The sequence below is a fragment of the Arachis hypogaea genome, chromosome 18 (assembly GCF_003086295.3).
Source record: "Arachis hypogaea cultivar Tifrunner chromosome 18, arahy.Tifrunner.gnm2.J5K5, whole genome shotgun sequence".
NCBI classification, from domain to species: Eukaryota; Viridiplantae; Streptophyta; class Magnoliopsida; order Fabales; family Fabaceae; genus Arachis; species Arachis hypogaea.
In genome coordinates, this window is record NC_092053.1 from 119,199,211 (window position 1) to 119,205,210 (window position 6,000).

Genomic DNA, 6,000 nt, shown 5'->3' on the forward strand with positions numbered 1-6,000 from the left:
ATTCAACACAATATACAACAATATACATCATCATTATCATATCCAACCATTTAAGTTCAATATACTTGAGGTGATGAAGGTTGACAATTAAACTCATGATGGTAAGGATTATGGTTTTGTATATAGTGAGATGGTGGTGTATAGAATTGGTGACTAGAAAGATAAGTGTTTGGATTCCATGGGGCGAATTGTGATAATGGTATGGAAAAGTCATAAAGAAAATATAAACAAAACCTACTAACAAAAGCAAACAAACAACCAAAAAGTGCTATTTACAATATTAACATATTCACAACAACCTTAAATATGACACCAATTGCATTGTCCCCGGAAACGGCACAAAAAACTTGACGAAGAACCAAGCATCGACTCGGAATTTTTTTAGAAAAAAGTGCATTGCAAGTATAGTCCGAGCCAACACTTAGTTCTCAATCAAAGTTTAATTTCATTTATCACAATACAAACCAATAAAAACTGGGAGTTTGAATTCCCGGTTCGTTTTTCCTCGGACAATACAATTTAGGTGCACATTCTTGGTTGTGAAGAAAAAGAGTTTCTTAAATCGACGAAAGATTAAAAGAACTAACAATTGATCAAAAAGGGAAATTAACACAAATAAAAGGGAAATAAGATCAAAACTTAGTGAAAATGCTAGCTATGTATAAAAGAGCCTTGATTTGGGAATGAGAATTAGGGAATCCTATCATCATCATAACCACAACTATGGCAACTATTATGAGTCGATCTCACTTCGTCAACTCCTAACATCGAGGAGTAAGTCAAGCAAGCATAATTGACCTTAATCCATAAGTCCTAGCTAACTTACTAATTACTTAGTAAAAAGTTAGCGTTAATGGAAACAAGAGCCAACTAACTACTTAAGAATTACCACTAAATGTCGGACATTATGACTCTAGTATCCTAGGAACTCATTTCCCAAGTCAAGGTGTGAAAATCTACTCAAAATTACCAAGTGACATTTTCACAAACACCTTGTGGGCATAAAAGCAAAACATAAGAAATTTCAAAGGAAAAAAAAAAACTATAACCAAACTATTCACAAACTCAACAATAAACATTCAATCAAGCAAATAGAAAACATAAAACATTAAATTCACCAACCGAAATTTCAAGAAATCAAAATTGAAAATATTAACAAAGTAACTTCAACTATAAGAAAATGTAACAAGAGTAGTGTAATTAAAGAGAAGATTAAGGAGTACTTACAATAAAGATGAGCAAAATCCAAGACCAAAATTGAAACTATAAAATGCTACAATGAAAATTAAGTAAACCCTAAGAGAGAATTTTCTACACTACACTACTCCTACTCCTAATGTATTTTTTCTATCTAAAAGTGAGCTCTCCAAAGTCCTCCTTTGATGTATGTTCATTTTCCATTGATATAGCATTCCAAAAGGCTTCAGCAACTCCAAAAATTGGGCCAAGAGAGCCCCAAAATTGTGAGCCACGTGCTTCATTAATGAAGTCACGCGCAAGAACTTGTGCGTACGCACAGATGTGTGTGTGTATGCACACTTGCTGATTTCACCACTTGTGCGTATGCACAGAAGGTTGTGCGTACGCACAGAAGGTTGTGCGTACGCACACTTCAATGTGTGCTTCTCCTTTGTTTTCTTCATGTGTTCTCCCTTTTTGTATGCTTCCTTCTACTTTTGCCTAGACATTCTTGCCTCTAGAACCTGAAATCACTCAACAAACATATCACGGCATCGAATGGGATAGAAGTGGAATTAAAATTGCTCAATTTAAGCACAAAAATGTATATTTTCACATTTAGGTTCAATTCAGGGATAAAACACAAACGTATGCTATTTTGGTGAATAAGTGTGAGTTTATGTGATGAAATCCATCTAATTCAAGCCACAAATTATCATCAAATATGGACTCATCAGTTGACGTCGTCGGAGAGGGGGTTGTGATGGTGTTGGTATTGGCGGTGGCATAGATGGTGGTGATGGAGAGAGTGGAAGAAGTGAGAGAGAGAGAGAGTGAAATTTAAATGAGGAAAAGAGGGTTGGCGCTTTTAATTCACGTCCTAGTTACTGTCGGATTTATTGTTGGAAAAATCTGACGGTAAACCATTGCGGATCACCAAAATGCATCGTTTCACTAAGTTAATTTACCGTCAGATTTTTTGGGCAGTAAATCCAACGCTAAAAGACACGTCAATATATTTTTGTTTCCCTCCAAATATTATTGGCGAAGTTACCATTAGAAACTTAAATCCATCGATAATTATATAACTTTACGAATTCGACGCCGTTACCGACGGTAAATTTGCTGCTACTCTGCCATGCTAAATTCAATAGTAAATCTGACGTTACTCAATGTTTTTCTTATAGCGATTTCAAATTCAATAGCTGTGACATGATTCTAAGAAAAATTCTCTTAATCAATTGTTGTTTTACATATATTATGGATTGCTAATTGATTGCTTCCTTTTCCTTGAATTCATCCTTGGAGGATTGCCAACTATATAATGAAAGACAATCTTCCAGAGTGAATCTTCCAAATATTATCTCATGGAATTTTTCCTTTTTGTTACTTTCTTATTTTGGTAATAATATATCACAATGAATGCTTATATGCTTACTGAAAAGCAAAACCTATCAAATCTTTCCTACAACACTTGGAATATAAAATTAATGTACTCAATCAATTATATCTCAATCAAATATTCTCTGTAACACCTAACTATCAAAATGTCACACTTCCAGCTGCGCCACTCTGATAGCTCGGGTATTACAACGACTCTTATAATATTTAATACTAAAATATGAGCCTGTTTAAAACTTAGACCGAATTTTTTCAAAAACATACATTCATACTCACAATATAAATTACCATACTCACAGGAAATACATATATATACATATACATACATATTAATTTACAAGCATCTCATATCAAAATCCTATCCCTCTTACAAAACTTGTAAAGTTAAAGGCGAGGAAAACATAAATACTAAAACAATACAGAAATATCGTCTAACAGAAAAGAAACAAGCTCTTCCAAATTTCGTCGTCCATAACCTGAAAAAGAAAAGACCTGTAGGGGAGTGAGAACATCATCCTCGAAAGGGTTCTCACTATAGGGTTGCAGAATTACTATAATAGGATACGCGAGATAAAAATCGTTACAGTGATTAATAACTGCCTTATGCATTCTTTCAAAGCAAAGGTTTACTATAAAAAAATATCTGAAATCTTTTTTGAAAGAGGAAACTGTTCATTTCTTAAAAATTCAAAAGCCTTTCAAAATGTTTATCTATGCTGAACCAGACTAGTTTTTCATACTTTTTTTTTAAACCAGAAACATCAACCAAACATGGCCTTCGGCCCATCTCATGATCAACCACGGCCCTAGGCCCAAACAGTCCAAACAACAACCAATCACCACGGTCCAAAAAAATTCCAGTCGCAAACACAAGTAGAAAAGTTCAAGCACAAACAAACAATTACTTCAAGTAGAACAATTAGTAGTTAACCACAATTAATCACAAAGACAAACCAAGTACAATATAGACACTCAAACAATGTCAGATAGATGCATATGATGAATACCTGTCTTAGTGGCTGATGAGTCTCATCTGTCGGTTATAAAGCCAACCCGACAAGTCCTGGTAGCTAACCATTGGACTGTCCCTCGGTCGTGTATCCCCAACTTGAGTTATTCACAATCATAATCATAATTCACATCCAACACCCTCACTAGTATATATTCATGGGGGTGAGCTCATCCGAAACTTTCACAATGTCCGGCCACACTTACGACATAGGGTCAGCAGAGTATCGAGTCTCAACCTGGAGCACGTGGTGGCTAGCCACTGCTTCTACCCAGGGATACTCGTATCTCAGATAATTGGAAGTGCAACAATTACTTTATCAATTCAATAACCATTCATATTCATATTCAGCCATCTGACTCATAACATATTCCACAATCAGCCATAATTCATTATCATATACAGCCATTTTGGCTCATAACATAATGGCACTTCCACCATCCGACATTATCAAACTCATAGAATCATCATTCAAGTCATAAATAACTTTTTCTCAATTCACTTTTCTTTGAAATCAAAAATCAATTCTTTTCAGCCTTGGCTTTACAATTCCCATTCCTCAATTCATTTCAGGCTCGAAAACCACTTTTACTCAAAGCAGGTTCCCTTTTTAAAACAAAGCCACCCTCGACATCCTCTTTCCAAAACTTCCAAAAACCATGGCAAATTAAATATCTCTTCTAAAATATTTAAAATCATCCATCCAAAAACAGGATTTTGTAACAAAAGTTCCTCGACAGAGTCTCAAGTCTTCAGGGGAGAATAACATTTCATTCCCTCAAATTCGTTTAAAATCTGTAAAATCCTAATTTTCTTGATTTGAATAAATAGAAATAAGAATAGAATTTAAGTCAAACCAAGTCGTGTAATCAGTTACTCCAACCACATTTTCAAAATCCTTTCTTTTGCTTTAACTAAAACTAATTTCAATCTCATGCTAAAAATCTGAAACGTTTCCAACGGCTCGAAACTCACTTTAGTTTTTCAAAACCAGAACTTTAAAGGATACTTTAAACTTTTCCCAAAACGTCGTAAAAATAAGGTTTATCAGTCAAGATTCAAGTTCTTTCAAAACCACTGAAATTCCTCAAATTGAACTCCTCAAGTTAATTTCAAAGACATAAACCTTTTCATCTTTAAAACAGCTTAAGACACAAGCTCCTTCTAAATGTCTTGCACCCAAAGGTAAAATACTTTTCTTAAGCAACAAGGCTGAATCATAGTTCTCTTTCCAATAATTCGTTTTGAAACACAATTCTCCACCTTTATAAATTGTTCAAGTAAAATAGTACAAGTTTTAGACTCATAACTCTCCAAATAAAATTTCAAGTAGAATATTGGATTTTCGCAGAAATTTCGGCAGCACCTCCCCTAAAACATGGACTCTGCCACCCTTTTCGGGTCCCATCCAAACCAATCCAAAACCCTCCTTAAAGGGTTCAAAACCAAATCAGCTCAAAATCCAACCGAATCCAAAGATATATTCCATTTTCATATTTCAAGAAAAACAAATCAAACTCAAGTCAATTTTCAATGGATTAAACTTGATTTCAAAGCTTTAAAGAAGTGACTTTAAAGAAACACTTCAAAACCGTCCGTTTCACAGAACCAAATAATAATCGAATCAACCAAGCATTCATAATCATCCAAAATAACCAACATTACATAAGACTTATACAATCATTCAAGTATACATTTTTACCACATAATATCCATTTATAATAATTCCAATTTATAAAAGATGCTTTTCTGAAAAGGCCCCTACCTCGACAAGTTGAAACCATAATCCAAATGCGTCAACAGAACCTTTTCACTCAACTGGAAATCAACAACAACTTCAATCCATAGCTCCAGTTACTTTTGCAACAGCATATGAAACCTTAAATCGCAACATGCGGCCTCGATAACTAAATCCTAAACATTAACATCGCAAAACCTTAATAATACATAACTGAAAACTAACGCGAGGGTTCCAAGACAGAGGTACTTATTATAATGACAAAACGAAACAGCCGAAACTCTGAGTTGACCTGGCAGCAAATACGACCACTACCTCGAGCGATAGCGGCAACCAAAATCTCTGGTGATGGCGACTGTAACAATCACACAGCTTCAATAATCTTTTCAAAATCCAAAAGAACAGAAACCAAACTTAAAATCCTAACCGGCAGCAGCCATTGACGACAGCAGTAGCATTCTCCGGCGGCAGAGTCTCGGTAGTAGTGCCCGTGGTTCAGCAGCAGCGGCGATGGCTCCCTATCTTTTCTTCCGTTCGCATTTCCTCTCCCTCAGATTGGATCGGTGGCAGACCTCTAGCAGTGGCGATGCAGCAGCTTCGAATAGCAAGCAACGGCGGCGGAGGACATGAGTGGCAGTGAGAGGCAGTGGAGGGTCTGCGGTGGTGGAGGCAT